At 45.3% G+C, this 18,770-nt stretch overlaps 1 protein-coding gene across 1 annotated transcript in view; it reads right to left on the bottom strand.

Annotated features, from left to right (window-relative positions):
• The window catches only part of LOC126108359 (putative ankyrin-containing lipoprotein Lxx09580), a 103,998-nt gene extending 95,540 nt beyond the window's left edge, over positions 1 to 8,458 (bottom strand). Inside the window, exon 1 of the mRNA XM_049913572.1 lies at positions 8,375 to 8,458. The gene's annotated coding sequence lies outside the window, so the exon portion shown is untranslated. The remainder of the gene's footprint in view (positions 1 to 8,374) is intronic.
• Between the last annotated feature and the right edge of the window lie 10,312 nt (positions 8,459 to 18,770).

The following is an 18,770-nucleotide window of genomic DNA, read 5'->3' as shown; positions in this document are numbered from 1 at the left end:
TCATTACAGACACTCAAATTTTGTCTGCGATGGGGCTTTTTGATGAAAAATAGTGGATTCATCAGTGCACCTCACAGCATGGAATGGCAACATGAAGCACGAATTCTGCTGAAATTACCCTTTGCCAAGTATTCTCCGTTTTGTGAAACAATTAGATCTTCAAAAGAGCAATTTGGGAAGTCACCCGTAAAACCAGAATTTCAATACAATTCTGAAGGGTCGATTATGTTTTTATTGTGTGAGATGGTTGGAGAAGGTTGAAAATATACTGATTAAATCTCAAGTTTCATTTTTCATTGAAAGCCCACTGAATCTGTAGCTGAGGTCGCTGTCGCCTATGCACCTGGCAGCGTGGTCTCAGAACACAAAGCTCCGAAGTAATATCACATCTCCACAGCTTGTAAAAGCACTTAATGGATTTTTGATAAACTAAAACCGGTAATGGTTTTGTGTAATTAAATTTTGCTGATCATAATTGCGGTTGGCTGCTGTACTTATAATGTTTATAATTCTACTACAGCCCAATTCGTTTTAATGTTTATTTTCGAAAACCTAGCGATAGAAGGAGGGGTTCACTGCGCTATAGTTACCACATTAACTTTACTGTTATTCAGAAGGCTACCACTAATCGACCTCCGTTGCCACTACATTGAAAAAAGGCACGTTTCTTCATGATATTTGCACCAGAAAGTCAGACTCGAGCATTCATTACACAATTCAGAAGCCATATTGGACCTAACCGGTAACTCGCGTCTCAAAGTAGGCACAATAATATATTATTCTTCAGACCCATTTTGTTTCTTTTTGGACCACTAGGCCAATGGACTAACGAAAATTTGGAAGCACGCGGAAAAGGGTAACTTAACAGTGAGACGCAATAAAACAGAGCAAACGAAACAAAACCGTGGGCGGAGCAGCCCGGCCTGATCTCGCCTGGGACGTGGGGGCTGCCCCGGTATGCCGGGCTGGCTGGCTGCACCGACGCCTCTTCGTGCACAGGCTGCGTGCGTCCTGTGCACACGGGTGGAAACGTGCCTCTACACTAGGGACGAACGGTGCCCAATACTAAAAAATACTGAACCTGCCGATTCCAACTGTTTAGATCCAGGACATCAACAATACACTCTTCCAAATCGAACATATAAGCGCAATAGCAAGAATTACTGTTATTACGATGTACCATTTATTTGGCTCTGCTAACTGACCACCACACTGCCACCTGTTAACCTAACCTAGACCTCGGACTATGCAACACATCACTCTTCCACCACAGCCTACATTACAAAAAATAATGTAGCAGCCATGTAAACATCACTGCGTTCTGCTGTATCCGTAAGTGTCTATGACGTCACACAGCACATCATTACGCCACGGGGAAATGTCTACTCCTGGAATCGGTGGCTGCGACCTACTCCAGTTTGGACAGCCGCCCGTACTGGAAATACGGGCATGTGCACAACGTGTCTACATCTACACGGATAATCTGCAAATCACACTTAAGTGCCTGGCAGACGGTTCATCGAACCACCTTCACAATTCTCTATTATTCCAATCTCGTATAGTGCGCGGAAAGAATGAACACCTCTATCTTTCGGTACGAGCTCTGATTTCCCTTATGTTATAGTGGTGATCGTTCCTCCCTATGTAGGTCAGTGTCAACAAAATATTTCCACATTCGGAGCCGAAAGTTTGTGATTGGAATTTCGTGAGAAGATTCCGTCGCAACGAAAAACGCCTTTCTTTTAATGATTTACAGCCCAAATCCTGCATCATTTCTGTGACACCCTCTCCCATATTTCGCGATAACAGAAAACATGCTGACTTTCTTTGAACTTTTTCGATGTACTCCGTTAGTCCTATCTGGTAAGGATCCCACAGCGGCAATCTAAAAGAGGTCGGACAAGCGTAGTGCAGGCAATCTCCTTAGTAGGTCTGTTACATTTTCTAAGTGTCCTGCCAATAAAACCCAGTCTTTGGTTAGCCTTCCCCACAACATTTTCTAAGTGTTCCTTCCAATTGAAACTCTTTATAATTGTAATACCTAGGTCCAAAAAATGTTCAAACGTGTGTGAAATCTTATTGGACTTAACTGCTAAGGTAATAAGTCCCTAAGCTTACACACTACTTAAATTATCCTAAGGACAAACACCCATGCCCGAGGGAGGAATCTAACCTCCGCCGGGATCAGCCGCGCAGTCCATGATTGCAGCGTCTCACACCGCTCGGCTAATCCCACGCGGCCAATACCTAGGTACTTCGTTGAATTTACGGCTTTAAGATTATACTCATTTATTGTGTAACAGAACATAGCGAGTTCCTTTTAGCACTTATGTGGATGACTTCACACTTCTTGTTATTTAGGGTCAACTGGCACTTTTCGCACTATTCAGATATCTTTTCTAAATCGTTTTGCAGTTTATTTTCATCTCCTGATGACTTTATTAGCCGATAAACGACAGCGTCATCTGGAAACAAGCTAAGACGGCTGCTCAGATTGTCTCCCAAATCGTTTATATACACTCCTGGAAATGGAAAAAAGAACACATTGACACCGGTGTGTCAGACCCACCATACTTGCTCCGGACACTGCGAGAGAGCTGTACAAGCAATGATCACACGCACGGCACAGCGGACACACCAGGAACCGCGGTGTTGGCCGTCGAATGGCGCTAGCTGCGCAGCATTTGTGCACCGCCGCCGTCAGTGTCAGCCAGTTTGCCGTGGCATACGGAGCTCCATCGCAGTCTTTAACACTGGTAGCATGCCGCGACAGCGTGGACGTGAACCGTATGTGCAGCTGACGGACTTTGAGCGAGGGCGTATAGTGGGCATGCGGGAGGCCGGGTGGACGTACCGCCGAATTGCTCAACACGTGGGGCGTGAGGTCTCCACAGTACATCGATGTTGTCGCCAGTGGTCGGCGGAAGGTGCACGTGCCCGTCGACCTGGGACCGGACCGCAGCGACGCACGGATGCACGCCAAGACCGTAGGATCCTACGCAGTGCCGTAGGGGACCGCACCGCCACTTCCCAGCAAATTAGGGACACTGTTGCTCCTGGGGTATCGGCGAGGACCATTCGCAACCGTCTCCATGAAGCTGGGCTACGGTCCCGCACACCGTTAGGCCGTCTTCCGCTCACGCCCCAACATCGTGCAGCCCGCCTCCAGTGGTGTCGCGACAGGCGTGAATGGAGGGACGAATGGAGACGTGTCGTCTTCAGCGATGAGAGTCGCTTCTGCCTTGGTGCCAATGATGGTCTTATGCGTGTTTGGCGCCGTGCAGGTGAGCGCCACAATCAGGACTGCATACGACCGAGGCACACAGGGCCAACACCCGGCATCATGGTGTGGGGAGCGATCTCCTACACTGGCCGTACACCACTGGTGATCGTCGAGGGGACACTGAATAGTGCACGGTACATCCAAACTGTCATCGAACCCATCGTTCTACCATTCCTAGACCGGCAAGGGAACTTGCTGTTCCAACAGGACAATGCACGTCCGCATGTATCCCGTGCCACCCAACGTGCTCTAGAAGGTGTAAGTCAACTACCCTGGCCAGCAAGATCTCCGGATCTGTCCCCCATTGAGCATGTTTGGCACTGGATGAAGCGTCGTCTCACGCGGTCTGCACGTCCAGCACGAACGCTGGTCCAACTGAGGCGCCAGGTGGAAATGGCATGGCAAGCCGTTCCACAGGACTACATCCAGCATCTCTACGATCGTCTCCATGGGAGAATAGCAGCCTGCATTGCTGCGAAAGGTGGATATACACTGTACTAGTGCCGACATTGTGCATGCTCTGTTGCCTGTGTCTATGTGCCTGTGGTTCTGTCAGTGTGATCATGTGATGTATCTGACCCCAGGAATGTGTCAATAAAGTTTCCCCTTCCTGGGACAATGAATTCACGGTGTTCTTATTTCAATTTCCAGGAGTGTAGATACGGATCGCCAAAGGGCCTATAACACTACCTTGGGGAACGCCAGAAATCACTTCTGTTGTACTAAATAACTTTCCGTCAATTCCTACGAACTGTGTGACCTCTCTGAAAGGAAATCACAAATCCAATCACATAACTGAGACAATATTCCATAAGCACGCAATTCTACTACGAGCCGCTTGTGTGGTACAGTGTCAAAAGTCTTCTGGAAATCCAGAAATACGGAATCGATCTGAAATCCCTTGTCAATAGCACTAAACACTTCATGTGAATAAATAGCTAGTTGTGTTTCACAGGAACGATGTTTTCTACACCCATGTTGACTGTGTGTCAACAGACCGTTTTCTTCGAGGTAATTCATGATGTTCGAACACAATATATGTTCCAGAGTCCTGCTGCATATCGACGTCAACTATATGGGCCTGGAATTTAGTGGATTAGTCCTACCTTTCTCGAATATTTGTGTGAACTGTGCAACTTTCCAGTCTTTGGGTGCGATCTTTCGTCGAGTGAACGGTTGTATATGATTGTTAAATTTGGAGCTAATGCATCAGCATACTCCGGAAGGAACGTAATTGGTATACAGTCTGGACCAGCAGACTTGCTTTTATTAAGTGATTTAAGTTGCTTCACTAATCCGAGGATATTTACTTCTACGTTACACATGTTGGCAACTGTTCTCGATTCGAATTCTTTTGTGAAGGCATTTCGGAAGGTTGTGTTTAGTAACTCTGCTTTGGCAGCACTGTCTTCGATAGTATCTGCACTGTTATCGTGCAGAGAAGGCATTGATTGTTTCTTGCCGCTAACACACTTCACGTACGACCAGAATCTCTCTGCATTTTCTGCCAGATTTCGAGACAGTTTCGCTGTGGAAACTGTTACAAGCATCTCGCATTGTAGTCCGCGCTAAACTTCGAGCTTGTGTAAAAGATCGCCAATCTTGGGGATATTGCGTCTGAGTTTAGCACGTTTGTTTCGTTGTCTCCGCAACAGTGTTCTGGCCCGTTTTGTGTACCAAGGAGGATCAACTCCGTCGTTTGTTAATTTATTCGGTATAAATCTCTGAACTGCTACCGATACTATTTCTTGGAATTTAAGCCTATCTGGTCTGCACTTGTATTATTAATTTGGAATGAGTAGAGATTGCCTCTGAGGAAGGCGTCAAGTGAATTTTTATTTGCTTTTTTGAATAGGTATATTTTTCGCTTATTTCTCGAGGATTTAAGAAAACAAACACACCAGGAAAATCAGAACAGTTTATTTTCTTAACTGACCAGATACTGAATCATTTATGACCAAATGGACCACATAGGCGACAGCAAAATTTTTACGAACCGCTTTTCGCCAACAGAGGCATGAATGTACTGGGTGATTATAAATAAAGCCACCTAGTCACGGAGGTCCAATGTGGGCTGTAATTGGCGTCTAACAACGAAACTTAGTAGGTATGCTCTCGCTGTGCAACATCTCGCCGAAGTCTCCGGTGCTCACACTGAAGGAGATTGTGCAAGTGGCGGTTAATAATAAAATCAACATTCTGCCTTTCTCAACTTGTTTCGCCCTTGCTGCCCACGTTCCGTTCCCAATCCATTACTTATAGAAACATTTCCAAAATTGGAAATAATTTCTTTCCAGTGTAAATCCGTTCCCCATTGACGCACCAGTATAGCTACCGAGCTTCGCGGCCATACGACAGCTGACGGCCCACGCCGGACCTCTGAACGTGTGAGTGCGGCCACCCAGTGGGGGAGCCGCCCCCCTCCCCTGCCCGCCACTGCCCCAGCCTCGCGTCAGGGCGCTGCTTCGCCACCGTCTCCACTGCCGGCCCAAGTACCGTGTCAAGCAGCGCACTGAGGAAAGTTACGCAAATGTCACACACTTTGCTCGTGGACAAAACACCTAAAGAATTAAAAGCACCAAGGAACACTGCACACACTCGTAAGACGTAAGTGATCTTAGTCCCCTATTATGGACAATCGGTGTGACAAAGCGTGGATTCCACACATTCGCGAGTAACTGGCGGCCTTTTTATGAAACTGTTTTTCTGCTGCGGCTACTGTTCATCCGTCACCGTCACATTTCCCCACACTTCGACACAACTAAGCTCGCTACACACGAGACGTTTTGGAGAGGTCTTTAATACGGTGTGCATCAATTGCGTTGCATATTTTCTGATAGACCAGTATAAATACGAAAACCATCACACAAACTTCAACGTCAAAAGAGTGAAAGCAATTTGGAGCACCGATATCGGGGTAATTATTATTCACAAAATTCGTGCGACTTTTATCAAATCATCCTGTCCCTGCGACAAAACCGGTACATCAACACACCGATTGTCCAAATGGAAAATTATATAGTTGTGGTACACAAATTTGCGTTTTATGGCGATGTGCACTCTGATACACATTTTCAGCACTGCGTCAGTAAGACGTTAGTGCCAGCCCGTAATTCCGAAACAGAGACTTAACATAGATAATGGGTAAGGCTTCATTAACAGTAAGTGGCTAAACGAAGTATTTACTATAGGTTTCAGTCAAATATAATTAGCAAATCTCTCTACAAATGTTATCATTCTGACGTGATTCACTCCTCTGACGGAAAGTGACAACAGAAATCTACCTCCACGTTCGATACTATTGGTCTGGAAATGAGAAATTAAATCTCTACTCTACCGTCGTTAATAGCCTGCACACAAAAATTTACACTGCACTTTAAATCGTGTCATTTGAACCTCAAGTACAGAAGTTGGTAGGTGACAGTTTCACAATCGGTAATATTCATTCTTTCGTCACTTACGATGCGACTGATGCGCAAGCACAAGCCACGCAGAACACGACGCGTCTCACAGAGATCTCTGATGCGCTGCTTTGTCGGCACACCAGGCCCTCTTACCAGACAAATATTAACACGAGAACGGACAGACGAAGCGCTGCACCGTCGTGTAGTGCAGAAAAATTGTTGTGTGTTATCGCTTCCCTTTCATTAGTAATGTCAAACTAGGAGACGTGACGTCACAGAACGATAAACAACAATACAAAAGGTTTTCTTCAAGAGGCACAAAACATTACGATAAATTCTCAAGAATTCGCCAACTACCAATCAAATCTTCGCCTCAGTCTAACCAGGATATTAGACAAAGCAACAAATCGCTCGCGCATCGCAATATCAACTCCAGAGAATTGTAAAAATAGTGAAATGAACGCGAGTGCTGCGTTTCATGGCCAGGAGCACGTCGGCAAGGCGCCACGTGTTGTGATCCGCGAGTGGACTACACGGTATTCGGAATGCCCATGCACAAAACAACTTCCGACGTCTGATTACTTTGCAGACGAATTAACGTGTGTAAGACTATGTTAAGCCTGTAGGCGAGAAAAAGTTTAGTGTTAGTTTGAAATTATTCTTGACGTGTTTTCCAAGTCGCCAAAACAAAAGCAAGTTTTTCGCGCGGCTAAACGTGTGTGACGTCATATCTGTACAACGATGTAATTTTGCTAACACTTCGTATGGGGTGCGTGGATAATGTCAGCAAACTGTTGGCAATATAGGGTCATTTCCAATTAATTAATAAACTAAAACGTTAAGTCTGATGCCGAAGGTGACTGCATGACCGGCGAAATGTGCTACTTCACGTATGTGTGTGTGTGTGTGTGTGTGTGTGTGTGTGTGTGTGTGTGTGAGAATAACTGCTGTCATTCTGAAAGACTGGCTGAATAACGTCCGCGTATTTCACCGCCATGAAATACGTCACCTCGAGACACGCCAAGTTACCAACTGTGGTAGTTATGTTACTGTGTGGACCCCGTAATGTCAGATTATACCTCTGAATGAGTACGGTAGGACAACATTTTAGATGTTTAAAGTCGGCAAAAGTAAGCGAAATATTGAAAAACAAATTTTTGTCATCCCTGCAAACCTCTAGACAGGCAACCTGTAACCGACCTCCGGTTCCAGGCTGACGGTCCAGTGTTAACAGACAACCACGGCTGTTTTAATCAGTGGCAGAAGACGCCGTTACGCCATATAACTCACGTAGTCACAAGTGCCGAATTTAACGGTTTTCGCAAACTTGCGTCCTACGAACATAATCAAGTACGCGAGGTTTTCATATTAAATACCTTTGGTACGAGAATTCTGGAGAAATCTACACTGCCACATCGAAATACTAGCCGACTGAATGTGGCGGTATTTTTCATCCGTTCTACATTATTCTCGCTCAAGTTATGACCGGTTAAAAGGCAAAGCGATAAATAACGAGCAATAAAATACTGAACACTCAAAGCAACCTAACACCCTGTTCGCCATCCCTTTTTTCGTAGCCATCGTGATTTTTAAAAGTAAGACAATATATTAGGGGCAAACCACCCTAAAGCGTGCAGAACATTGGCAGCTTCTAGAAATGCCAGTAACCAGCAGCAGGCCGCCTTACCTTTCTCTGGTGTTCTCGCCGAGAAGAGAGATTTGCAGAAGCTCTGAAGGCAGGTCTCACGCTCTTCTCCTCTCGGCCGCTCCCTCACAACTGGGCCGTAGAGGTAGCAAAAAATAACGTAACTGATAGAAATAACCGGTTACTGAGAAGTAATGGTTACTGCGATAACCGTTCCTCTGATTCTGGCAGTTATTTCAATAACTATTTAGTGTCAACAGTGCCTCGCGCCATCTGTTGACCGAAGATCGTACTGCGCATTTGGAAGGCGTTCTATAGACCATGGGAATAACTGTGAGACTGCGCGCCATCTGTTGATAAGAACTGTGTACTATTTCGTGGGCCTTCGTTACTTTTAGCATAAACAATTAAATAAAGTTAATGTCCGAGCCGTGGCTGATAGGAGCTGCAGTACAGGCATTAACAAGTACGGTCGTTCCCTTAAGCCACCGCCTTACGTGTTAATTTAGCTTGGATGGGTAGTAGAAGGAAAGTTACTTAGGAATTCGAGCGACTATGGAAATAACTGTCAGAGACCGGTATTCTCCTCTGGCAGTTATCGTTATTGGCTCGTAGTTCTAGTTCTCTGGTAGTTATCGGGCTACCACCACAGATAACCTGGAAGCTGGTAACAACTGTGTGTCTAGACGTTCCTGACTCGGTGACTCCAGTTAAAGGTCGTAGTTCCAGGTGATATTTCCAGAGAGGATAGTAACTGGAGCGAACAAATATTTTCGTACTGCTACGGAAATAGCCGCTGGCCATCGCGAATGACAAATAACATGTCAGAAAGTATAACATAATACAGTGGAATATAATAATTATTATCCTCATCATTTGTCAGGAGATTGTCAAAATATGTGAATACATCACAGTAACTGCTAATATTTACAGAATTGGTACACTGACAGAATAAAACACAGTTACGTACTTTTAATAAATTTATCGTACACAGAATACCCGATCTTGACTGTTGCAACCAAGTGCTGTCAAAACTGAAATATAGCAGAATTTTTACCTAAGCTGGTCTATCAGTCTCTGTTACGATATTCATCTACAGAGTAGAAGGAGTGGTCAATGGAAGTGTCTGATTCCACCCGTCTGCTTCGACGAAAGGTGTTGTGGTGTGTGAATGTCATTACGGCACGGTGTTTATGAGTTGGTTTGTGTGTGTGTGTGGTGGGGGGGGGGGGGCTGTCGATCTAGGTTGCAGTGCCGGAATTTGCTGGTGGTAATTAAATTTTTTTTTCTAGCTGTGATGTTTTGTGTATTTATGATGTATTGAATGTGATTTAATTTATGTAGGGATGATTGATTTGTGGACTTTTGGGATTGTGGTTTTATTTTTCGCTGTTGTAGGTGTTGGTTTTTTGGCATCAGTAGCTGTGGTGGATCTATATAGGTCACCGGAAATGACCGATTCCCATTTTTACAGTTGTGTGTGTTGATGTTTTAGTATCGTCATCTGAGGTTGACCTATATAGGTCAAGGGAAATGTCTGATTCCAATTTTCGTACTTTTAGTTGTGGGTATTGGTGTTTTGGTATGGTCACCTATAGTTGACCTATATTGTTCAAGGGAAGTGTCCGATTCTTGCAGATTTTCTTTGGTGTAGCAGAATGCTGTAATTTTTTTTTCTATTCGTTCTTCATTTTGTGTTTTGGGATAATGGTGTGTTTTTTTTACTAGCTTGTCCTCACCCTAAAACCCCCAACTTCCCACAGTTGTCCCATTGGTTTGATTGTATTTTTGGTGGGAAATGTTATTGTATTATTTATATGTATCTTCGTGTTTGTTGCCATGTGTATGTAGTGACGTCATAGACACACTTAAAATAGCCATTTCCAGCATATTGATGACGGGTGGAATCAGACACTTCTGTATCAAATAGTCTTTCAAACACACTGTAAACCGTGCCTTATCTGAAACCAAGTTTTTAATGGTTGCTGACTTGCTGGCAGTTTATTGAAAATGCATGTTCCTGAATATTGGACCCCTTTTGGACCAAGGTAAGTAATTTTAGGTCTTTATGTAGATTGCTGTTCCCATTTCTAGTACTGATATTATGCATTAAGCTATTGGTTGGAAATACTTGTAACAAATTTCATAAAGGAATAAATATACTAGGAGGCAGTGGTTAGAATACAAAGTTCCTTGAACAGGTTCCTACATGATGTTCTTGAATTGATACCACAAACGATTTTTATTACACGCTTTTACATGCGAAAAACTTTTGCTACGCTTGATAAGTTCCCACAGAATATGCTCCCTTATGAAATAACAGAATGAAAAAATGTGGTATGCCCTTCCCAACTGAATTTATTATCGAGTTGTAGTCCCAGAAATGTAACACTGTCAACCTTTTCGATCTGCATGTCTTCATATGTTATAAACATGCTGTCGCTGGAGAAATCGAGCAGTTTGCAAATCTGACATAAAACTTGGATTAGCGTACTCACACTTTCCCCAATAGGACTAGCTTTTACAGCACAGGAGTAAACAAATCTGTCACATTACGTATATTTTTTGTTGTATTATAAGGCTGTACAATTTATTCTATTATGTGAGCAGCACAAGAAATTAAGCTTCGAATTTAACCTACAGTACTCAGTTTACATATTACTTCATACTTAAAAACGCACGTTGTTAACATTTTACTTAAACAGTGCTTTGGCGAAGTTCCGCGTACTTTCTGTCGCAGCTGCGAAGATAATATTTCTAATAGCGACCGATAACCTACAAACATATAATATGAAACACCAATAATCGTTCTAACATCAACTAAAATGTACCCGGAGTTAATAAGCTAAGGTTATGACACGATTCATACGACATTCCTGCTATTTCACACTACTCGCAGTTATACTGATAACTAAACTGATGGATTCCAACTATGTCGTTATTTAACTGTCGGAGTTATCGGTATTCGCTAGCGAAAAATAACTTGGCAGTTATTAATAATGGTTAATGATAACGGTTATCAAAGAATAACTGGAACTGTGATAACGGATACTCCAGAATAACCGTTTGGCCCACCTCTACTGGGCCGCACAGACAGCCGGGGCGCGCGGCTGCCCCCACCCGGCTCTGACGTCACGGGGCGGCGTTGCCAGCTCGGCCCGCGGCAGGCGAGGGGACGGCTGCGGCAGGGCGGGCGAGGCGTCGTCGTCGGTGTCGGCACGGCCGGACCTGCCACAGGCCGTTCATCTCGTCCCGCGCTATACAGAGGGAATGGTCACGGGATGTGGACGGGTGTGAACAGATGATTTTCCGTCGCCGTTCTCACTGCCAGTAACTAATGCGCGAGCTTCGTGATTCGTCTCGATCATTTGCTACCCCAGAAATGAAGGACGGATGTAACAAGTTGTCGTCAAAGAACGATAAAGTGCTATCAATGTTCAATTGTATTCATAGTTACGGATTAGCCATTCACTGTTGTTTGACAAATTTGTAGTAGACGCAACCGAGGTGGTGGCGTTAAGTTCCTATCGGACCAAACTGCTGAGCTCATCGGTCCCTAAGCTTACACACTACTTAATCCAACTTAACACTAAGTTACGCCAAGGACGACACACACACCCATGCCCGTGGCAGGACTCGAACCTCCGACGGGGTAGGCGCGCAGATGCAACCGACACAATGTCCTCAGACTGTTAGGGACAACAGTTAGAAGCAGCCGGCAGTTCCAACACAGGGTTCGGCAAGCTCGCTTTAGTACGCTCCATTGTCTGTTGTTTGCTGCGTGTGAGGCAAACTCGAAAGTAAAGCACGACTATACAAATGTACTCTGTGTCGTTCAGTATTTTCTATTGAACATGGGGGACGTGTCGGCAAAACGCAACGCACAAAGAAAAAGATGCGACTGTTCGCATTTTCTGCGAGAATTTCTGGCAGCATAACTTTCTTTTTAAGTGCGCATGAACTGCAAACAGAGGAAGACTTTGGCGTATCAAGTTGAAAATTATGTCACATACTAGCGTCTATGGCCTGTTGGCGGTGGAAAAGTTTTGTGCTTGTAGGTGAAGCCAGGGAAAAGTTACGGCCACCTATGTGACACTTTTTGACAGTCCAAACAACCCGCGATCAAGAGAAGTAGCGTTCTTTGCGTTGACCTATAACAATGAAGACATGAGACGTGGAAAGAAACAAAGCTTCGCGGTGCTTTGGAAAAATGGAGTTCTCCACTTCAACCTCTGAAATCATTTCATTGTATAACGCTAAAAAATTCTGTTTCTTGGGCTGAATTATTAAATTTTCTGATAATTCTGAAGACAGTAGACTGATGTGCAACATTTCAAATAGGATGTGTGAACAACATTGTGTCGCAGAAACTTGAGGAATGGGAAGAAGCTAATTTGGAAACAGCTAAGAGATAGTGTGATGTATTCCATCCCCTTAAAAGTACAGGTACTTCATGTAAAAATAGAGAGACGCTTGTGAGTTTTGCTCCTGCTGCACCAGTCACAACTGCTGTTGTGGAAAGAGTATTTTCAGTTGTGAGTTCCCTTTGGATTAATGAGAAGAACCGTTTTTCCGCTGAAACTATTGAAGCAATTGTAATAGTTAAACGTCATTATGAAGACCTTATCTGCAAGGAGTTATACAGTCTGCTACTAACCAAAAAATGGTTCTAATGGCTCTGAGCACTATGGGACTTAACTGCTGTGGTCATCAGTCCCCTAGAACTTAGAACTACTTAAACCTAACTAACCTAAGGACATCACACACATTCATGCCCGAGGCATGATTCGAACCTACGACCGTAGCGGTCGCGCGGTTCCAGACTGTAGCGCCTAGAACCGCTCGGCCACTATTAACCAAGTCAAAGGTTTTGAAAGATATGTGTTCAGGTAAGTACAAAATTACTAGCAATGTGCGTGATACAGTACGTAAATGGTCTACACATTTTTGATGCCTACATTATTGTTCATCTGATAGAAATCAATCTATAAATTTCTCAATGATTTGTTTATTTGATAGCAATCAATCTATAAATTGCTCACTGTTTTGAATTATAATAAGTTCTTGGAAAAACAATGAATTGTCGTATGATGCAATGCCATTACAAGAACGTTTTCAAGTGTCTTGTTAAAATACAGTAAAACGTCTGAATAACGGATACCTATGGCGAAACTATCCGCTTTAAGGAGTGTCCGCTATTGAGAAAAGGATAAAAATACAGTACAGAATACAGTACAGTCAATGTTCTGTAGACAGAAAAGGGCTCTACAGTTGAATAAGTGAAGTAGTGGAAACTTACCTTTATTTAAGTACAGTACTACATTAGCATATCGCCACAGACATACTAAAATTTCTTAAATGCATTCTGGAAGGTTGGTTTGAAACCATCGCGTATTTTTTTCTCAACCAGGTAGTTATTTATAAATATCTTCAATATGTGGTACAAATGTTAATGTTAACTGAGTCCTCTTCATGACTTCTCACTAAAAAGTGGTGTTTCAATTTTCTTACTTCTTCCACCGCCTGCTTACTTGTTAGTGGAGTAAAGTGCGACTGCATTACGTCATCTTCATCCTGATTTTGGTGTCGGTTCTCGACAGTGTCACCACACCCTTCCTGATGAAGCTCTTGTACGAATTCATTTATGCTAGTTGATGTACTTTCTGTGAACAGTGCATCATGTCCCTCTGGTCCACCAAATTCCTCTGCTAAAGTGTGAACTTTAGGCTCGTGTCACCTGAGGTTGCTTTCTCGGACATCGTCGTCCGTCGCTGACGCACGGCCATTAAAAACCAACGCCACCTTCTTGAAACAGCTGCTGAGTGTGGTGGACTTTACTGGTTTGTGAGGTTGAAGAAATTCACAGAATTGCATCCAGTACGGTAATAGATTTTCCAAGCTCATATCCAGGTTCAACGCCGTGCATTCGAGACGAAATGTGTCTCAGCACTTTCTGCCTGCAAAACGCTTTGGAGTTCTGAACAATCCCCTGGCTACGTGGACTTGGACTTGGCGGCAAGGAGATTGTTTTCATATTTTTTAGTGCAGCATCTCAGTGGGAAGTGGCATTATCCAGAAACGTGCTTACCTTCTTTGTCTGTCCATTCTCCCATCAAATGCCAGCAACCAGTCAGTCAGTTATTGCTCAAATCATCCGAGAGCATGTTCAGTTTACTCAAGTCAGTATCCTTAGCGGTGTCGGTAGTAATTAAAGGCTCGTCACATTCGCCCGTTTCATTAACACGCAGTAGAGAAATGAGTCGTTCATTTGAAATTTTACTTCCTGAACAGTTTTCACCTTTAGGGGCAACGTGTTACTCTATAGAGTTCTGAAGGAAACACCAATCTCGTCACAGTTGAAAACACCTCTTTCTTCATAACCCTCACAAATTCCTGTTATCCTTTCTTGCCAGTCTGACACGGTGTTTCCGTCCACTGGACTGGACTCGCCACACACGGCTAGAGAAGAGATGATGTGTCTACTCCTAAATTTGTCAAGCCACCCTACAGATGCCTTAAAATCGTTAAGACCCAACTCTTTGGCGATTCCGAGTGCTTTTTCGCGGATCAGAAGTCCACAAACTGGAAAACTGGAGAGGTATTGCTGCGAGCACGTCAGAACCATTCGGCTGCCGACTTTTAAGCCTGCTGTGTTGGGGAAACCGCGCTTACTCGTGAGGTCATCGTTCCCAGTCCACGATTTCAGAATGCCACTTTTGTATCTTAAAATGTCACTGATCGGTGTTTTTCCAGGTCTGGATGGACTTTTAAGTGCGCTTTTGGCCGCTATTGGGTACTACTTTTAAGTCTCTTTTGAATGAAGTGTTACAGGGTAGAGTAGTGCAGACCTCGTTCAAAATGTGAAAAATTGTTTTAATCTAGAAACACCCTGGACCGGCTTCTCCTGATAGCTTTCGCCCAATTACTTTGTTGAACTTTGATTATAAGACTGAAGTGAGCTTGTGATGGAGATGATCGTTGCCAAACATCAAGCTGCGTATCTGGTCGTACCATTCTTACTCCTATACTCGAGTGTCGTGACCTGGTTTCGGTTGCTGCTGTAACGTTCGTCCCTTGTGCCCTTGCTTTCCTAGGCACTGACAAGGCATTTGGTCGTGTTAATCACGACCTCTTGCTTCGGATTCTGGAGGCAGTTGGTTTTACTGCTGACACATGGCGAGTGCTCTCAACTTTGTTTACAGGTATTTCAGCTTCGGTGGTTGTTAATGGCCAACTGACACCCCCGATAAATATCCGTCGGGAAGTGCCCCAAGGAAGGGAAGCCCGCTTTCAATGACTTTGTGTTGTCTCTGGAGCCCCTACTTCGGAGCTTAGCATCCCAGTTGAAAGGTTGGACGCTTTCCGGAGGGACTATAGCTGTTGGTGTATACGTAGATGATGTGATGGTTCTACTCCGCAATTCTGCGGAGATACCTCGACGGAAGGCTGTAAGGGATGATTATTGTCGGAATTGAGGTGCACTACTTAATGAAGGTAAATGCAGGCTTCTTACTTTGCAAGGCTTTGATGACGCAGTTGTTCCATGGGCTACTGCGGTGGATCGGCATACGTGTGTGCGCTTCTGTAAAGTTTGGAAGGTAGGAGACGAGATACTGGCAGAAGTAAAGCTGTGAGGACGGGGCGTGAGTCGTGCTTGGGTAGCTCAGTTGGTAGAGCACTTGCCCGTGAAAGGCAAAGGTCCCGAGTTCGAGTCTCCGTCTGGTAGACAGTTGTAATCTGCTAGGAAGTTTCGTGCCGGTTTTGTTGCTACGGCAGGACTGGCAATTTGCGAGTTGAACCTGGCGTTCTAGTATCTTGTGTCAAGATCCTAGTTTTAATTTTGTCCTCACACCAACACTGAAGAGTCAAAGAAACTTGTATCCCTACCTAACATCGTATAGGGTGGCTCAGAGCACGCAGAAGTGCCGCAACACGACGTGCCGTGGACTCGACTAATGTCCGAAGTAGTGCTGGAGGGAATTGACGCCGTGAATCCTGCAGGGCTGTCCGTAAATCCGTAAGAGTACCAGGAGGTGGCGATCCCTTGTGAACAGCACGACGCAAGGCATCCCTGATAGGTTCAATAATGATCATGTCTGGGGAGGTTGGTGGCCAGCGGAAGTGCTTAAACTCAGAAGAGCCGCTCTGTAGCAATTCTGGACGTGTGGGGTGCCGCATTGTCCTTATGGAATTGGCCAAGTCCGTCGGAATGCACCATGGACACGAATGGGTGCAGGTGATCAGACAGGGTGCTTACACACGTGTCAGAGTCGTATGTAGACGTATCAGGGGTCCCATATTACTCCATCAGGACAGCCCCCACGGCATTACAGAACCTCCACCAGCTTGCACAGTCTCCTGCCGACATGTAGAAACGTCTCTTCCAGCCGTCAACAGTCAAATGTCGGTGTTGACAGGCCCAGGTGAAGCATAAAGTTTTGTGTCGTGCAGTCATCAAGGGCACACGCGTGGTCCTTCGGCCCCAAAAGCCCATATCCATGATGTTCCGTTGAATGGTTCGCACACTGACACTTGTTGATGACCTAGTTTTGAAATCAGCAGCAATTTCCCGGGTGGTTGCACTTCTGTCACGATGAACGATTCTGTTCAATCGTCGTCGGTCGTGTTCTTGCAGAATCTTTTGCCGGATGCAGCGACGTCGGTGATTTGATGTTTCGCCGGATTCCTGATATTAACGGTAGACTCGCGAAATGGTCGTGGGGGAAAATACCCACTTCATCGCTACCTCGGAGATACTGTGTCTCATCGATCGTGCGCCGACTACAACAGTACGTTCAAACTCACTTAAATCTTGATAACCTGTCATTGTGGCAGCAGTAATCGATCTAAGAACTGCACCAGGTATTCGTTGTCTTATATAGGCGTTACCGACAGCTGCGCCGTATTCTGCCTGTTTGCATATCGCTGTGATGATGATGATGTTTGGTTTGTGGGGCGCTCAACTGCGTGGTTATCAGCGCCCGTACAATTACCCAATCTTTGCTCAGTCCAATTTCGCCACTGTCCTGGATGATGATGAAATGATGAGGACAACACAAACACCCAGTCATCTCGAGGCAGGTGAAAAATCCCTGACCCCGCCGGGAATCGAACCCGGGACCCCGTGCTCGGGAAGCGAGAACGCTACCGCGAGACCACGAGCGGCGGACATTGCTGTATTTGAATAGGCATCCGTGTACCAGTCTCTTTTGCGGTTCAGTGTATTTTGGAGGGATTGTCTCACAATTTCTGTAGCAATTGTATTTAAGAGAAATTTGTCACCTCATCAGTGTATGTACGACAGCCAGAGAAACTATCGTTCGGCACTCCTTGTGCCTCCGTATCAGCGTGCATCCTCTCGAGGGTGGTGGGTATCACAATTGTTCCCTTTTTAATAATGACGGATATAAGTAAGTCAGCGCCAAATAAAACCCACCACATGCTAACTTCCGACTTCGAAACAACATATTCCGTCACAGACGGATGCATAGAGGTGGACCGCTTCCTCGGCGTGCACGCTCTCCAGACGTACCCCCACAAGTCTTTCAGCTGTGGGGGCATTGGAAAGCTCTTCTGCACGGCACCCCGGTACGAGACGTACAGAGTCTCCGTGAACGTACTGTGCACGGCTGTGAAACAATTTGCAGTTGTCTGGGGCAACGTCAGCGCTTCAGGGATTGCGCGCGACAGCGGGTTGATGAATGTATCCCTGCTAACGGTGGCCATTTTGAACACTTAATTTAGGAGAGTGCTTCATACTGTGGCAGTGTGTTCTTTTTGCGAGTGTTTCGAATAATTAATGTGCTGAAAAGCTCTATAAACTGAGCTCTGACTTGAAGCGTTTCCGGGCCAACGTGTGAGGAAAGCTTCCTGAAAGTTCGGCCACGCGATTCTGTGACGCCCTGCAGAGTTGGGCGTCGTCGCCATCTGCCGGAACGAGGCGACAGCTGTGGCCGCCAGAGCGCCGCTGCTCCCCCGAGCTGCGCCACTGAGGGCCGCCGCTGGCGCCGCCCCCAACCACAGAGTAACATATACAGAGAGGAAGCCCCCCCAAACCACTGTCCCGGGGGTGTGCTCGTAGTTCCGTTAGACGACAGTAGATGTCAGGCGTGTCGCCTGCTTAGTTTCGTGAGATCACGCTAGAGGCGCTTCGGCAACGGCCTCCCTGACGTCAAGGGTAGCAAGGTGGGGTGACAGAGGGGTGAGACCGAGAGAGCGTAGCCGCATCTCTGTAGGCAGCAACAAGCAATACTTACATAGAAAATTTGGGCCAACGCTTTCGGCAGCGAGCACTTTTGCGTGATGTCACCGTCGAGAAGAGACGATTTTTCACGTTCGCGCATGGCCGTATTGCGCTTAAGTCACCATTAATTTACTAAACTGAAGGGCGATGTAATAAGATATGAGTTCGATTGAAGCTTACCTACACAGGGACTTA

This window comes from Schistocerca cancellata, chromosome 11, assembly GCF_023864275.1.
Source record: "Schistocerca cancellata isolate TAMUIC-IGC-003103 chromosome 11, iqSchCanc2.1, whole genome shotgun sequence".
Lineage (NCBI taxonomy): Eukaryota > Metazoa > Arthropoda > Insecta > Orthoptera > Acrididae > Schistocerca > Schistocerca cancellata.
Note: the sequence above shows the minus strand (reverse complement) of the source record. Positions and strands in the feature narration are given on the sequence as shown.